Below are 18,688 nucleotides of genomic sequence, written 5' to 3' on the forward strand. Positions count from 1 at the left end.
AGGTCGTGAATCAATTTCCAATATTTAGTTAATTTAGGACAGAACCACCAAATATGGGCCATATTGCCCACACCCCCACAATCTCTCCAACACCGGTCAGAATACATATTGTTCATGTTGTGCAATCTAGACGGGGCCAGGTACCAACGATCTAACCTTTTATAATGATTTTCAAAGTGGTCGGTGTAATACGAAATACCTTTTAAAGCTTTAAAAAAAACGAACCATTCTTCTAGATCGTACTGGGCACCCAACTCCGTCTCCCATGACAATATGTGTTTTAATTTAACTAGGGGCTTGGCGTTATAAAACGAGTAGCATAAGGATATCATGCCTTTACTAGTGGGGCTGCATAAAAAAGCTTTCTCTAATGGAGACATCTCAAGCGTTTTATAGTTTTTATCTGTTTCAGGTACCTTATATAGTTCTTTCAATTTGTCAATGATTACCTTACAATCCAACTCACATACATTCGTTAATCCATACTTAAGTTTAAATTTTTTCAAAGAAAGAATAGCATTGCCGTGAAAAAAATTGTCAAGATTAGTTTTAGAGCATATATAACAGTTCTATTTTTAAGGATGGAATATAATCTTTCAATAACTCAATAGGCATTGCTCTATATAGGCTGGGAGAATGATCATTTTTAAAAACAATATCCCAGGCCTTAAGTGTAGTCTTGGTAGATAAAAATAACTTTGTAATTCCAGGTCTTTTCTTAGGATTTAACCAGGGTAATTCCGACAATCTAACCGGTAAAATTTTTGATTCTTCTATTTCCATCCATCTGGGTTTATCAACCTGATTACCAAAGCTCACAGCCACTGCAGCGTTAGTGGCGAAATAATATTTGCGGAAATCGGGAACACCGATACCTCCATTCGATTTGTGGTGCTGCAAGGAAGTGAGCCTTACTCGAGCAGGCCTATTCCCCCAGATGAACTTCATCATTGTCGAGTGAACTTTATTAAAAAATGACAATGGGGGGGCGTGGCCTGGCTGAGCACCAGAGAGGTCGCATGGACTAATCGCTCCGCTCCTGAACGGCAACAAATGAGCATTTAAGCCCGAAAAAACGGCAAAAAATACGGACATGTCGCACACTAAAGGAAAGAGGGGCATGGAGAAGACGGAAAAAAGCAATTTCTTCTCATCCAGAACCGGGCACACGAAAAACCAGCAACCGCTGGAGCAGGCCCAAGATGGCGCTGGGGATACAGCAGACCGCATGGACCAGGCGGCGGAATGTGAACCAGTGCTGACACACACCTCGATAAAAACACTACTAGACGAAATGTCTGAAAAAATCCTGTTCAAGCTGGACTCAGCTATGAAAGGCATCAAACAAGATCTGCATGAGCTGGGGACCCGGACCTCGCAGGCCGAAGACAAGATGGTGGACTATGAAGAGGCACACAATGCCTTAGCTGATAAGGTAGACACCCTCTTAACCAGACTGGACGCGCAGGACATAAAACTAGCAGACATGGAAGACAGATCCCGCAGAAATAACCTACGTCTAAGGGGTATAGAGGAGACAGTGGGCACACTCGACCTCCAGGCCCATGTCACAGGCCTCATGGCACACCTCCTGCCGGACTGGCCGCAGGATATGCTGCTTATAGATAGAATACACCGTACAGCGAAGCCGAGTTTTCTACCCCAAGACACACCGAGAGATGTGCTACTGCGGATGCACTACTTCCACGCTAAAGAAGCGGTCCTGGACGCGAACAGAAAGAAAACAAGCCTGCCAGATAAGTACAAGACCGTAGCAATATACGCAGACATCTCTGCTTACACACTAAAACGTCGCAGAGATTTTAGAGAAATAACCCAAACTCTGAGGGACCAGCACCTTCCATACCGATGGGGATATCCTACAAAGCTCCTGGTGAACAAAAAGGGGAAAACCATTGTGATACAGACACCAGAAGACGGACGGAAGACCCTTGCGACGTGGGGAATAGATGTACCAGCACAGTCAACCAAAGAACAGAACAACAACAGACTGTCTCCGGACTGGAGGAAGAACAAGAGAAAATTAACTGTCAGATGCACCCCAGATAAAGATAGGGTGTACTAAATTACAGAGACTTAAACCGGGCTGAACGGGGGATGGGTAATGTATATAATACTGTAAACGTCATCTATTTTTGTGTTGCTTGACTAGATAACAAGACACTTTGCACGACACTAGTTTAATCTGATGGCACTAAACACTAAAGCACTGAATATATATATGACAAAAAAAAAATGAAACACTTAGACCCTATGCCACTATGCACACTTCTATAGAAGATAGGTACAACCAGCAAGAGGTCTGGAGCAGGCCTACAGCACAAGCAGCACTGTGTAGTTGACCTACCCAACCCTCCCAGTAATGTGACAATAGACCTCACCCTAAAACACCCCGACATGACATACTAAAGGTGAATGAATACCGACAATCAGTAGCCTACCAAAAGGCGATACACAAATATAGTAACCAAGACTAGCCGTAAGAGCGGAGATATGCCAGGCAGTGAAGCTCGGCTTCAACCCCCAAGGCACATACATGCAGTGCCAAGCCGCACGTAAGGCAGCTCCAATGTTTGTAAATACTTTTGTTATTCTGTTTTTGTTTAAGTTTATGTTTCATACTTTGGTCAATGATTATGCTTTTGTATGTCGCTCCCTATGCATTATAAGGAGAATAGGGAGCTACCCCTTAGTGCCAACTCTACCACACAGGCAAAACAGGCCTCCACAGATCCCCCTAGACGCCATTTCTGTGTCATTTTCATGCACCCCTCTAAACTCTCGTAACAAAAGGGAACCAGCGCTTGGCTTGACGCTGCTGGGAGAAGTGCTGGTCCCCGAGCAGGTAGATTACATAACAAGACACTCATACAGATACCTTGGGAAACCACCGTGAGAATCTGCACTTATAATGTAAGGGGACTGAACATCCCCGCAAAAAGGCATATGCTTAACAGAGAATTAAAAACCCTTGAGGCTGACATAGTATGTCTCCAGGAGACACACTTCCGACACAATGACCACCCCAACATACCAACGAACAACTTCCCGTACCAGTACCACGCCACGGCACCGCATAAATCTAGGGGCACCTCCATCCTGCTGAGCAGACACCTAAACTTTGAATTGCAACACCAAGAGATAGACAGCAATGGCAGGTACATCATACTTCAGGGCGTCATAAACAATATGACCTACACACTAGTCAACCTATATGCACCAAATAGGAACCAAAAAAACTTCCTCGAGGGCATCCTCAGAAAGGTAGGCCAACTACAGTTGGGCATCACCATCCTGTGCGGGGACTTCAACCACATTTGGGACCCTACCCTAGACACAACTCTTTCCCAGAACAGCCGTAGACAAAAGCCGCTGAGAAGGCAATGCAAAGCAATACAAAAACTACTACATGAGCACCACTTTTATGATGCATGGAGAACTATGCACCCAGGGGAGAGAACATTTACACACTTCTCCACAGTCCACAGCACATACTCAAGGATAGATGGTTTCCTCATCTCCGGGTCACACTTAAACCAAGTCAGTCAATGTGACACAAAACAGATCACATGGTCAGATCACGCGCCAGTTACCCTTGACATGAAAAACATCTACGATTTTAAAAATCGTAGCCCATGGAAGCTTAATGATACGCTACTGCTAAACAAAGACTATGCAGAGGAACTCAGCAACGATCTCCAGTCATACTTTACCCTGAACGACAATGGAGAGGTAGCCCCAGAGATGGTTTGGCAGGCACACAAGACAGTAGCGAGGGGCTTATTAATCAGGAGAGCGTCATATCTCAAGAAAATATCACAAGCTAGATTAACACAATGGCAACAAGAACTAGGTGACCTAAACGTACAAAACCAAATACACCCGACGGAGGACAGGAAACGCCGAATACTGCTAATAACAGGGTTAATGCGACAACAAGCGCTAGAGCAAACACAGGCCAACATGACCAAACTTAAAATAAACCATTACATGCAAGGAAACAAAGCAGGTAAACTCCTAGCAAACCATCTTTAAAAAAAACAGGCCACTCAAAAAATCGCCTACTTAACAGACAAGGGCCAAAAACGCACCTCACCCAGGGAAATTAGCGAAATATTTGCCACATACTACCGTGGCCTGTATAACCTGCAAGAAGACAAAGACACAATACAACCCGACGACAGGAACATAACGTCCTATCTAGATAAGGTAAAACTCCCCACACTGACCCCACAACAAACAATAGACCTGACCAGGAGAATAGAACCACAAGAGGTCATAAACACCATCCAGACCCTACCATCGGGCAAATCGCCAGGCCCACATGGGTTCACTAACCTATATTACAAGAAGTTCAGCCAGATACTGGCACCCTTTCTAGCAACAACATTTAATAAGGCAATAGAGACAAAAACCCTACCTAGGGAGATACTAACGGCCCACATAGTTACACTACCAAAGCCCAACAAGCCCCCTACCTCCCCGCAAAACTTCAGACCCATCTCATTACTGAACACAGACGCGAAATTGTTCGCAAAAAATTATGCTGCGAGACTGGGGACCATCATTCCACACATAATACACACAGACCAAGTGGGCTTTGTAAAGGGGAGACAGGGGGCGGACAACACGCGAAAGGTTATAAACTTGCTGCACAAACTCCAGACGCGGAAAGAAGGGGGAATATTTCTGTCACTGGACGCTGAGAAAGCCTTCGACAGACTACACTGGGGTTTCCTCAAAGCAGTACTAGCAAAGTTTGGGATGCCAGAACAATTCATAGCGGTGGTAGAGGCGCTATACAGCGCGCCTGAGGCGCGAGTGCTAAACTCGGGGTTCCTCTCGGACCCGTTTAGGCTGTCGAACGGCACGAGGCAGGGATGCCCCCTGTCACCCCTATTATACATACTGGCGTTAGAACCGTTGGCCGCTAGGCTGCGAGACAACACGAACATACATGGGATAATGATAGGACACACAGAATACAAAGCGAGTTTATTCGCGGACGACGTTATGCTGACACTTACACAACCACAGATCTCCCTGCCGAACCTCCTTGGGGAAATTAGGGAGTTTGGGGACCAATCGTATTATAGACTAAACGTTACTAAAACGCAGGCCATGGGAATAGGGATGTCACAAGCCACGATAACCACCTTAAAAGAAACTTTTCAATTCGACTGGAGAGCCGACTACCTAACATTCCTAGGGTTACGCATTCCAAAACATCCAGGCAAACTCCTAGAATTGAACTATGGCAGGCTATTGAAAGAGACAGGCGACACGTTAAAATCATGGGAAACCAAATACTTGTCGTGGGTGGGCAGACTGACGGCCCTAAAAATGATACTATTACCCAAGTTTCTATACCTGATAAGGACGCTACAAATCTTCCTTCCAATCACGTATCTAAACAAACTTCAACGCACGCTCACGCAATTTGTATGGGCACATAAAAAGATTCGGGTGGCCTCGGCAATACTGTGCAGACCCTTAAGCAAAGGAGGATTAAGCATGCCAGATGTGAAAATGTATTACAGGGCGACACTCGTGGCAACTTGCCTCCTACTACACACAAGCAGAGATAAACCTCAATGGGCAGAAATGGAGGCTACAGAAATAGGACAGAGCAACTTAAAATATATGTTCTGGGTACCCCACGTTCTGAGACCCATCCCCGACAAAATGCTCCCAACTACCTCACTTCTATTAAAAACGTGGGATTCCACGATGAACACACTAGGTCAAAGCACACATTGGGGCTTGTCCACTCCACTACTCAGCCTACACGTAGCAAACCCCACGCTAAACCTCCGCCCATGGATACGGGTGCACTTTAATAAAACATCTTTATCATGAGGGCAATCTAGAACATTACCCTGTTTTGAGTCACAAATATCAATTGCCTAGCAACACGATATTCTCCTACCTCCAAATTAAATCATTGTTAGCGAAAAACACGACTGTTAACACCCCGACACCCCTAAAGCGTGTGCACAACATATGCGAATCAGGAAAAATACCAGACAAGACGATATCATTCATGTACGCCCTACTACTTGACCATCCCATGACGAACAAAGCGGACAAGTTCAAGGAACAATGGCATGCTGACTTACACACACAGTTCACAGACGCACAATGGCAGAAAGCCTTCACAGCACATAAGGGAAGATCAAGATGCACAACACACCTAGAGCTTATGAGGAAACTACAATATAGGTGGTATATGGTACCAGCCAAGTTAGCTGTGATATACCCACAGGCTTCAGGTATGTGCTGGAGATGCGGCATAGAAAGGGGCACAATGCTCCACACATGGTGGACATGCAACAGAATAAAACCATACTGGCAAGAGGTTGAGGGGATAATCAGGAAATCCCTCGGCTCTGACATATCATTGCAACCTGAGTGTGTATTACTATTCATGACACTAGAATCCTACAGAAAGCCACAAGCGGCATTACTGTTTCACATCCTCATAGCAGCGAACACGCTGATAGCTAGGGCATGGAAACAAACCACACAACCTGATCTAGAGGACCTACTAGCACAAATTTCCACCAACCTGATATATGAAACGAAACTTAACACAATACATGGGGCATCCCAACATGTACTAAAAGCCAAAGAATGGTGGGATGATACACAGGGGGAGGCAAATGAAAGAGCGGTATAAATGTAAATGTGTCAATGCTAAAAGTGAAAGAACAAGAGAGGAGAGGAGGAGGTGATCCATTCGAATTATAGACAACAACTACAGGACTGACATAGACAACAACTACAGGACTGACATAAGGCATTGTAGAGAGGGCAGCAGACAGACAGACAAGAGGGACAGGCACCAAGGGCTCAAATGGCACTAGTATGCATATTGATATGTGTATATAGTTATGTAGACTAGGAATTGTATGTTAATAGTTAGGACAATCCGCACAAGAATCCATACCAGTACTGAAGGAAGAGCTGAAAGGAGTCACACTAGTGTCAAGGCGACAACGCGAAAATCCACAAACTAATAGATCGAGATTGGAGATGGGGGGTGGCACCTCTGGCTGGGGTGGTGCACCCAATCTATCTAATCCACTTAGGAGGTACTGAATAAAATGTACTTTTACAATTGCAACCCCATGACATGGGGAAAGTGTATGGAAAATTTCTGTAACAAACCGCATGTGGACTTTTCTATTTCTGTACCCTAATTAAGAAAATGTTCAATAAAAAAATGATTGAAAAAAAAAAAAAGAAAAAAAATTATAATGGGATGGACAAAGGGATGGTCCTAAAAAAATATAGAATTTTTGGTAGTATCGTCATCTTAACAGATGCGACCCTAACCAGCCATGAAAGTTCCATTCCGCCCCATCTCTCCATCTCCTTTTGTAGGTCCGACCATGCTTTCCTCAAGTTGTGATTATGCATATTTACCAAATTTTTGCATAAATGAATGCCAAGATATTCCATGTAGTCAGCTCTCCAATCAAATAAATATAATTTCTTAAGGGCAATAGTTTCCGAATTTTTTAAATGAAATGGAAGGGCCTGAGACTTAGACTCGTTTAATTTGTAGTATGATATCTCGCCAAATTGAGTTAAAATGTCTTTGAGGTGGCTCAAAGATTCTTTTGGGTTTTTGACAGCTAGAATTATATCGTCTGCAAACAGGCCAATTTTGTGAGCGGATTCTTTAACAACAATTCCTGCAATTTGTGGGGTTGTTCTAATTAGTTCAGCCAGGGGTTCTATTGCTAAAACAAATAGAATTGGAGATAAAGGGCACCCCTGTCTCGTCCCATTGGTTAGAGAAAACGTTTTGGATGTGAAACCGGAAGCTGAGACATGGGCGGAAGGTGCACAATATAGCGCCTTAATTGCTGTGATAAAGGACAATGGTATGTTGAATCTTTCTAACGTTCTCCATAAATATCCCCAATGTATCCTGTCAAACGCCTTCTCTGCGTCTAGAGATAGAAGCAATGAAGGCGTTTTGGTCATATTGATGTGCTGAATCAAGTTTATGAATCTTCTAGTCCCATCAGGCGCCTGTCTATCCTTTAAAAAACCCACTTGATCCTTATTTATTAGGAATGGGATTAATTTGGTTAATCTATTTGCGAGAACTTTAGAATAAATCTTTGAGTCATTATTGATTAGAGAAATGGGTCTAAAATTGTGGCATCTATCAGGAGTTTTTCCCGGTTTTGGCAAGGTGACTATTCGTGCGCACAAGGACTCCTCTGGCATCATTCCCCCGGACTTATAGGAATTTAATAATTTGGTCATGTGGGGAATTAAAATTTCTTGAAAAGTTTTATAATATAAAATAGTGAATCCATCGGGACCAGGGGCTTTTCCGGATGGCATAAGTTTAATCGCCTCAGCTATCTCTTTTGCTGATATTTCACATTCTAAACTCTCTAAGTGTCCTGGAGACAGCCGAGGCAATGTCACTCTGTCTAAAAATTTATCAATGGTTGTTGCAGAAGGCTGGGTAAGGTTCGAATCACATTCTAAATTATAAAGTTTACTATAATACTCTGCAAACATGTCACTTATTTTAGTAGGATGAAACACTTTTCGCCCCTGATCATCAAGTAAATACGCTATTTTTGATTGTGCATTCACATGCCGGAGTTTGGATGCCAAAAGAGTAGAGGCCCTGTTGCCTTTTAAGTAAAACGTTTTCCTGAGACGTCTCACCATAAGAGATGTACGATGTAAATAATTTTGTTAATTTTAGCCTTAATTTCTCCTATCATTGCTGATAGGGAAGACGAGGGACCAAATTTATTAGCCTGGTTCAAATTGTACAGTTCTTTTTCCAATGTTCTTAAATTATTGCTATTAAGTTTCTTCAGGTGAGACGCTCTAGAAATAAAATGACCTCTTAACACAGCCTTATGCGCATTCCAAGACACCTCGCCAGGAACCTCGGGTGAGGCATTTTCCAAAAAATAATCGCTCAAGGCTTTCTCCGTCAATGATCTGTTCACAACATCGTTTAATAAATAATCGCCTAATTTCCAGGATCTATTCGGGGCTGAAGAAACAATTTTGTCAATATGCATTATGATTGGAGCATGGTCAGACCAGTTAATGTCTAAGATATCAGATTTCAAGATGTGCGGGATTAAAGCGCTCTGGACCATAAACCTGTCCAGCCTGGAATACATATTTTTAGATACAGAATAATACGTAAAATCTCTTTCATTCTCATGCATCAGTCTCCAGGAATCATAAACCACATTCAATCATGTATCTGGAACATTTGTTTGCTAATCTGTCGCTGTCCCCTCTATGTTGTTGATCATTGTCTTCCCTAGCGTTATCCAATTCACCGTCCATAACAAAATTCGTATCGCCACACATTACCAAGCTGCCTCTCACATTCTCATTCACTAAGTCCATCAATTTCCTGAAGAACTGCAACTGACCGGTGTTGGGAAAATACATGTTCACTATGGTATATTCAATAGTGTTAAGTGAACCTATCCATATTAAATACCTCCCGTCATCATCCGTCATTACTTTGTTCGTCGAACATGCTACATTCCTGTGGAAGAAAATCAATTTACCTCTAGACTTGGATTTATAAGTGCTATGATATTGGACTGGGAAAATCTTTGACATAATCTTATGTGTTTTATCATTTTTAAAATGCGTTTCCTGTACACAGATGACATCTGTTTTGTTGGATTTTGCTTCTTTGAATAGTAAGCGTCTTTTGTGGGCGGTGTTCAGGCCTCTCACATTAAATGACATATATTTTAAAACCATAATTTATGGAACAGCAATGCTTGATAAAGAGTAAAAGAACATTCAACTTTGTGAGAGTCCGAACAACCGCCTTCCAATAAAGAAACATCCAACAATACTGTCACAACAAACTCAAGATGTGTACATGTGTGTACGGGAATAAATGAACAAATTTGTGCAAGTCGCTGATGCCACATAATATGCATTTTTGTATGAGGCATTTCTGTGATTCGTGATCTGGAAACATTTCTACCAAATTTTAAAGGATGGATGGTCAAAGAAAATAGAAAAATAAAAATATCAACGGGGTACAAAAAACTTGGGTATACACCCCTATCAGGGGAAATAAACAAACAGTGAAAAAGGGCCATGAGGGAGAGCAAAACAAGTTTCTCCATCTCAGGGTATTAGGCCCAGGTTGGGGGGAGAGAAGGCTGCTGGATACAAGGGGAGCAATATAAATAAACAAAAAAATAAAAATAAAAAAAAATAAAAAAAAATAAAACAAAGAGGCAGCTGTAAAATATGACATTTGAAAGGACAAAAATCACAGAACAATAAAAAAAAAATAAAATTAAATATGAAATGATATACCAAAAAAATTGATTGTAAAAATTTGGAAAGATTTAAGTGGTCAAATCGGTTTCTGAAATAAACCGTTAAGTCTTATGTCAAATACTCATTGGTGTGCAAACTCTAAGGACAGTCATAACCAGGAGAAACAAGTCAAAATCCAAAGTAATCCCGCTAAATCTCCAGACTGGAGCAGGACTCGAAAGCCTGTTGCAGAGATAAAGTTTTCTCAGAACCAAGCAATAATAATCAATAGAGAAAAAAAAAAAATCATGAAGATAAACGTGTATATATAAAAAAAAAATCCTTCGTGAAGATAGGAAGAACATCTTGACTTGAAGACTGTGGAAAACGACCGTGGAAAATGAAGACTGTAGCCCTATGAACTGGAAACTCAGGAAGTGTCCGATTTGCTTCTCTTGCTGGCCTGCAGAGGAGTAGATGGCGATAGTCTATGAGGCGATACCTGACTTCTATTCATGGATTGGATGAGTTCCATTCCTTCCTCAGGCGACGTGATTATGAAATTCCTGCCATCCATGCGGAAAAGGACTTTAACTGGGAATCCCCATCTATATCTTATCCCTCTTCGTCTTAGTTCCGCGGTAAAAAGTTGAAATTCTCTGCGTCGCCTCATTGTTTGGGCAGAGAAGTCTTGGAAGACCTTCATGCCGCTGTAGTCCCCCGTGAGACCTGACGTGCGTACTGCACCCAGAAATTCCTCTTTAATGTGGTAATAGTGAAATCTCACTATCACATCTTTGGGTGCAGCCGCAGGTGCATTACCGGGTTTAGGCAATCTATGGATGCGGTCCAGTAGCAGATCCGTATTTTTAGCAGTTGGTAGAGCTGACTTCACCATTGCCTGGAAATAACTTTGTAATTCCAGGGAGTCTATATTTTCAGGGATCCCCCTGATCCTTAGGTTATTACGCCTACTTCTATCCTCGGCTTCCGCTAATTTTTCCGCTTGTTGGTGTACTTGCTTCTGAAGCTCTTTTACAGTTTAACCAAATCCAGGTGAGATTGCTCTTGAGAGTGCAATCTATTCTCTATTATTTGGGTCCGCTGATTAATGCCCTCCATGGCTCCATATAAAGTGTCAAAGTCTTTCTTAAAGTCGTTTTTCAGATCGACTCTCAAATCTTTAATGAGTTGTATTGTCATGCCAGCTGATGGTGGCAGATCATATGCCAGTTCAGGTGGCATATTAGGATTGTAAGTCGCTGCTATAAATGTGGTGGTAGCCATATTGGAGGTGGCAGTGGCCATCTTGGGAGTGGAATACACAATGTCTGGTCTGGCAGCCATCTTTGTTGTGGCATCATGACAATCATGACATGCCAATATAGCCACCTTTCTTTGCAAGGACACTCAAAAGCCTGCCATCCATGGATTCTGTCAGTGTTTTGATCTGTTCACCATCAACATTGCGTGCAGCAGCAACCACAGCCTCCCAGACACTTTTCAGAGAGGTGTACTGTTTTCCCTCCTTGTAAATCTCACATTTGATGATGGACCACAGGTTCTCAATGGGGTTCAGATCAGGTGAACAAGGAGGCCATGTCATTAGATTTTCTTCTTTTATACCCTTTCTTGCCAGCCACGCTGTGGAGTACTTGGACGCGTGTGATGGAGCATTGTCCTGCATGAAAATCATGTTTTTCTTGAAGGATGCAGACTTCTTCCTGTACCACTGCTTGAAGAAGGTGTCTTCCAGAAACTGGCAGTAGGACTGGGAGTTGAGCTTGACTCCATCCTCAACCCGAAAAGGCCCCACAAGCTCATCTTTGATGATACCAGCCCAAACCAGTACTCCACCTCCACCTTGCTGGCGTCTGAGTCGGACTGGAGCTCTCTGCCCTTTACCAATCCAGCCACGGGCCCATCCATCTGGCCCATCAAGACTCACTCTCATTTCATCAGTCCATAAAACCTTAGAAAAAGCAGTCTTGCGATATTTCTTGGCCCAGTCTTGACGTTTCAGCTTGTGTGTCTTGTTCAGTGGTGGTCGTCTTTCAGCCTTTCTTACCTTGGCCATGTCTCTGAGTATTGCACACCTTGTGCTTTTGGGCACTCCAGTGATGTTGCAGCTCTGAAATATGGCCAAACTGGTGGCAAGTGGCATCTTGGCAGCTGCACGCTTGACTTTTCTCAGTTCATGGGCAGTTATTTTGCGCCTTGGTTTCTCCACACGGTTCTTGCGACCCTGTTGACTATTTTGAATGAAACGCTTGATTGTTCGATGATCACGCTTCAGAAGCTTTGCAATTTTAAGAGTGCTGCATCCCGGGGGGCGGGGCCGAACCGCCGAGCTGGATAGTCGCATGCAGGCTGAGCTCCTGCAAAACCTTTATAATATAAGGCATTAAATCATGGCCTACAGCCTAGAAGCAGAATGGCAGCGACGGATCTTAACGCTTGGGGCACAATGGATCCAGGGAGAGGCTGGCTCATCGAGCTACAGTCCCCTGGAGAAGAAACCATGGATGTCTCAGACGGGGCCCTCCTTGGTGGTGAGTGGGGCAGACGGCCGCTGCCCTCCTATCCTGTCAAACGGAGCCCAGTCAGGTTCCCAGCTCGGAGTGGCTTAGGCACCGTTCCCCCCCCTATGGACCGGTGGGGGTGATCCCGGTCCTCACCCGACGGCCCCAACCACAACACCGCAACCAAGACCCTGCAACAACATTACTGTGGATGGTGGGCCGAGCTCAGCACTTAAGATGGCGGCCGCCATGTGCGCAAGAGGTAGAGGGACGACCATCTCCCCTCACACGGCACCGGTAACCAGCGCAGCTCCCGGGCTTCAGCTCAGTGGATACAAATACAAAAAGAGAAGTCCTGCGCTTAAGCAGCAAGGACTACAACACACATCAGCCCCAATATATAGTAAAAACCAAAGAAAAGAAAATGTTACTTGCGCTTTTTCCTTAATCCCTATGTATATTTAGACAAATGGAGGTCATCTAGCCGCTCCAATGGCCATTGGAGGGATGCCCGCCCGCCAACGTCAAGGCAGACCCCCCTAAGCGGGTCCTAACACTGACCCTTCAGCCCGCTTCCCCGAGCCTCCGGCAAAGACATCTCCAATGAGACAGAAAGGGGTATTTTTTATATACACCCCTTTACTTATTAACCCGTAATAGGGAACACATGGGATGGGTAGCAGCATTGTAACCAGGCTGTGTGATACAAAGTAAATACAAATACAAAAAGAGAAGTCCTGCGCTTAAGCAGCAAGGACTACAACACACATCAGCCCCAATATATAGTAAAAACCAAAGAAAAGAAAATGTTACTTGCGCTTTTTCCTTAATCCCTATGTATATTTAGACAAATGGAGGTCATCTAGCCGCTCCAATGGCCATTGGAGGGATGCCCGCCCGCCAACGTCAAGGCAGACCCCCCTAAGCGGGTCCTAACACTGACCCTTCAGCCCGCTTCCCCGAGCCTCCGGCAAAGACATCTCCAATGAGACAGAAAGGGGTATTTTTTATATACACCCCTTTACTTATTAACCCTTAATAGGGAACACATGGGATGGGTAGCAGCATTGTAACCAGGCTGTGTGATACAAAGTAAATACAAATACAAAAAGAGAAGTCCTGCGCTTAAGCAGCAAGGACTACAACACACATCAGCCCCAATATATAGTAAAAACCAAAGAAAAGAAAATGTTACTTGCGCTTTTTCCTTAATCCCTATGTATATTTAGACAAATGGAGGTCATCTAGCCGCTCCAATGGCCATTGGAGGGATGCCCGCCCGCCAACGTCAAGGCAGACCCCCCTAAGCGGGTCCTAACACTGACCCTTCAGCCCGCTTCCCCGAGCCTCCGGGAAAGACATCTCCAATGAGACAGAAAGGGGTATTTTTATATACACCCCTTTACTTATTAACCCTTAATAGGGTTGGAGCGGCTAGATGACCTCCATTTGTCTAAATATACATAGGGATTAAGGAAAAAGCGCAAGTAACATTTTCTTTTCTTTGGTTTTTACTATATATTGGGGCTGATGTGTGTTGTAGTCCTTGCTGCTTAAGCGCAGGACTTCTCTTTTTGTATTTACTTTGTATCACACAGCCTGGTTACAATGCTGCTACCCATCCCATGTGTTCCCTATTAAGGGTTAATAAGTAAAGGGGTGTATATAAAAAATACTCCTTTCTGTCTCATTGGAGATGTCTTTGCCGGAGGCTCGGGGAAGCGGGCTGAAGGGTCAGTGTTAGGACCCGCTTAGGGGGGTCTGCCTTGACGTTGGCGGGCGGGCATCCCTCCAATGGCCATTGGAGCGGCTAGATGACCTCCAAGTAACATTTTCTTTTCTTTGGTTTTTACTATATATTGGGGCTGATGTGTGTTGTAGTCCTTGCTGCTTAAGCGCAGGACTTCTCTTTTTGTATTTGTATTTACTTTGTATCACACAGCCTGGTTACAATGCTGCTACCCATCCCATGTGTTCCCTATTAAGGGTTAATAAGTAAAGGGGTGTATATAAAAAATACCCCTTTCTGTCTCATTGGAGATGTCTTTGCCGGAGGCTCGGGGAAGCGGGTTGAAGGGTCAGTGTTAGGACCCGCTTAGGGGGGTCTGCCTTGACGTTGGCGGGCGGGCATCCCTCCAATGGCCATTGGAGCGGCTAGATGACCTCCATTTGTCTAAATATACATAGGGATTAAGGAAAAAGCGCAAGTAACATTTTCTTTTCTTTGGTTTTTACTATATATTGGGGCTGATGTGTGTTGTAGTCCTTGCTGCTTAAGCGCAGGACTTCTCTTTTTGTATTTGTATTTACTTTGTATCACACAGCCTGGTTACAATGCTGCTACCCATCCCATGTGTTCCCTATTAAGGGTTAATAAGTAAAGGGGTGTATATAAAAAATACCCCTTTCTGTCTCATTGGAGATGTCTTTGCCGGAGGCTCGGGGAAGCGGGCTGAAGGGTCAGTGTTAGGACCCGCTTAGGGGGGTCTGCCTTGACGTTGGCGGGCGGGCATCCCTCCAATGGCCATTGGAGCGGCTAGATGACCTCCATTTGTCTAAATATACATAGGGATTAAGGAAAAAGCGCAAGTAACATTTTCTTTTCTTTGGTTTTTACTATATATTGGGGCTGATGTGTGTTGTAGTCCTTGCTGCTTAAGCGCAGGACTTCTCTTTTTGTATTTGTATTTACTTTGTATCACACAGCCTGGTTACAATGCTGCTACCCATCCCATGTGTTCCCTATTAAGGGTTAATAAGTAAAGGGGTGTATATAAAAAATACCCCTTTCTGTCTCATTGGAGATGTCTTTGCCGGAGGCTCGGGGAAGCGGGCTGAAGGGTCAGTGTTAGGACCCGCTTAGGGGGGTCTGCCTTGACGTTGGCGGGCGGGCATCCCTCCAATGGCCATTGGAGCGGCTAGATGACCTCCATTTGTCTAAATATACATAGGGATTAAGGAAAAAGCGCAAGTAACATTTTCTTTTCTTCAGCTCAGTGGACCCGCGACCTCCCGACCTTACTTATCCTGACAGCTATCTGACCGGCAGTGGACTATGGGGGTGCTCCATCCACACTGCCGATAATTGCTACACCGAGGGGACGGAGCATGACAAGGCACTGCTGCACCAAAGCTAACCCCATACCCACCTTCCTCTCAGCTACACTCACGGAGTAACCCAGCGCGGAGTAAAGCGACAAGCCTTCACAGGCACCATCCTGCATTATACCTAGGACGCCAACCCCCTGCTACAACATTACAGCAGATCGGGCATCGGCCAACCAAACGACAGCTCCCTCCCGTGCGGCCTCGAGACTACCACGGTGCCGGCCCCTACCTGCCATGGCAACGCCAGAAGCCTCGATCAACTAGGGTGATAAGCTTAAAGAAGCATGTACCTTATTCTAAGCTATAGCAATAGATATCACTATAAACAAAAACGTTCTTAGTCACAGCCTTAAGAGCCACTAATATTGTTAAGTAACCTTATATGACTTGCATAGCCTACCTGCATAACTCACACCTCTATGTAATTAATCGACTAAATAATGCTGTATATCTTCCTGTCATAACGCGACCTTAACAACAACAAAAAAAAATGTGCACATACAAACGTATATCCCATTGTACCTATTGTTGACCAACACGAGGATTGCCTTTGGGGTACCCCGTGTAAAGCTGTACCGACTTATGCACTGCAAAAATAAAAAATTTAAAACAAAAAAACAAAAAAAAAAGAGTGCTGCATCCCTCTGCAAGATATCTCACTATTTTTGACTTTTCTGAGCCTGTCAAGTCCTTCTTTTGACCCATTTTGCCAAAGAAAAGGAAGTTGCCTAATAATTATGCACACCTGATATAGGGTGTTGATGTCATTAGACCACACCCCTTCTCATTACAGAGATGCACATCACCTAATATGCTTAACCCCTTAAGGACTGGACTTTTTTTGCGATGTTGTACATTTGCGACCAGGCATCTTTTTGACACTTTTGTGGTGTTTGTGTTTAGCTGTAATTTTCCGCTCTCTCATTTACTGTTCCCATACAAATTATATATTGTTTTTTTCAGGACAAAAGGGGCTTTCTTTACATACCATTATTTATATAATCTCATCTAATTTAATTTAAAAAAAATGAAAAAATATGATGAAAAATTGAAAAAAATACACGTTTTTTGAATTTTATGTGAAAAATCTTTTACTCATCTACAAAAGCGAATGAAAAAAACTGCTAAATAGATTCAAAATGTTGTCCTGAGTTCAAAAATACCCAGTGTTTACATGCTTTTTGCTTTTTTTTTGCATGTTATAGGGCTATAAGTACAAGTAGGATATTGCGGTTTCAAAACATACATTTTTAAAATGTATCAATAGTGACATTGTAACACTGTTATCTGTCATAAATTGCTAAATAACACCCCACATGTACATATTTTTTTAAAAGTAGACAACCCAGGGTATTCAATATGGGGTATGTCCAGACTTTTTTAGTAGCCACTTAGTCGCAAACACTGGCCAAAGTTAGCGTTCATATTTGTTTGTGTGTAAAAAACTAAATTGAACGCTAATTTTGGCCAGTGTTTGTGACTAAGTGGTTACTAAAAACGACTGGACTTACCCCATTTGCAATACCTTGGGTTGTCTTCTTTTGCAAATGGTATGCCATCATGGGGGTAATTCTCATTCCTGGGCTACCATACGCTCTCAAAGGCAACGTAACCAACCTGGCCATTTTCAATGTAAAAATATTTGACCTATATATTTGACCCTGTAACTTTCAAAAAGGCTATAAAACCTGTACATGGGGGGTCCTGTTCTACTCAGGAGACTTTGCTGAACACAAATATTAGTGTTTCAAAACTGGAAAATGTATCACAACAATTATATCATCAGTAAAAGTGCTGTTTGTGTGTGAAAAATGCAAAAAAAGTCACTTTCACTGACAATATCATCGCTGTGATATGTTTTACTGTTTTGAATCACTAATATTTGTGTTCAGCGAAGTCTCCCGAGTAAAACAGTACCCCCCATGTACATGTTTTAGGGTGTCGTAGAACGTTACAGGGTAAAATACAGTGATAGCAAATTAAATTCTCTGGTCTTTCGGCCTGGGTTGGCAGGCAGGTCCCTTAAATTGCAATCAATAAAATAACTTAATTATGTAAAAATATTACCTAAATACGCACGTAGAATTTAAATATATATGCATATTTATATATTTGAAGTCTACGTGTATATTTATATAATTATTTATGTAATTTTGTATATCGACATATGAATAGTTCGCATTCTTTTTATTTATTTAAATATACATAGATATATATACAATTTCATTCTAAGTGTATTTTGATATAAATATATATATATTAATATCAAAATACAGTTAGAATAAAATTTCGTATAGATATATAATTTTTTTTCAATTTTTTATTATTATTTTTAATTTTTTTAATTTAATTTAAATTATTTATTATTCGTATTTTATAATAATATATATATACAATATATATAGTTATTATATATATTATATATATACGTGTGCAAATTAATTATAAGTGTATTTTTATATTAATATATGTACATATTAATATAAAAATACACTTAGCATGACATTATATATATGATATATAGACATATATTATATAGGTATAATATATGTCTATATATCATATATATATACACATATATAATAATATTTTTTTTTTATTACCTTTCACTTTAATTTTTTTTATGATTTTACACTGGCAGGGAGACTGCCTGTCAGCACAGACAGTCCCCCTGCAGGCAGAGACTAGGACACCTATTGTGACCATGTGGTCGCCCTGTTGGGCGATCACATGGCCCCAGGGGT

The 18,688-nt window shown here is 42.5% G+C and overlaps 1 protein-coding gene across 1 annotated transcript in view; it reads right to left on the reverse strand.

Annotated features, from left to right (window-relative positions):
- Positions 1-18,688, reverse strand: part of GNA13 (G protein subunit alpha 13) — a 598,177-nt gene that overhangs the window by 69,146 nt on the left and 510,343 nt on the right. The window lies entirely within an intron of this gene.

This window comes from Pelobates fuscus, chromosome 5 (assembly GCF_036172605.1).
Source record: "Pelobates fuscus isolate aPelFus1 chromosome 5, aPelFus1.pri, whole genome shotgun sequence".
In the NCBI taxonomy this organism is placed as follows: domain Eukaryota; kingdom Metazoa; phylum Chordata; class Amphibia; order Anura; family Pelobatidae; genus Pelobates; species Pelobates fuscus.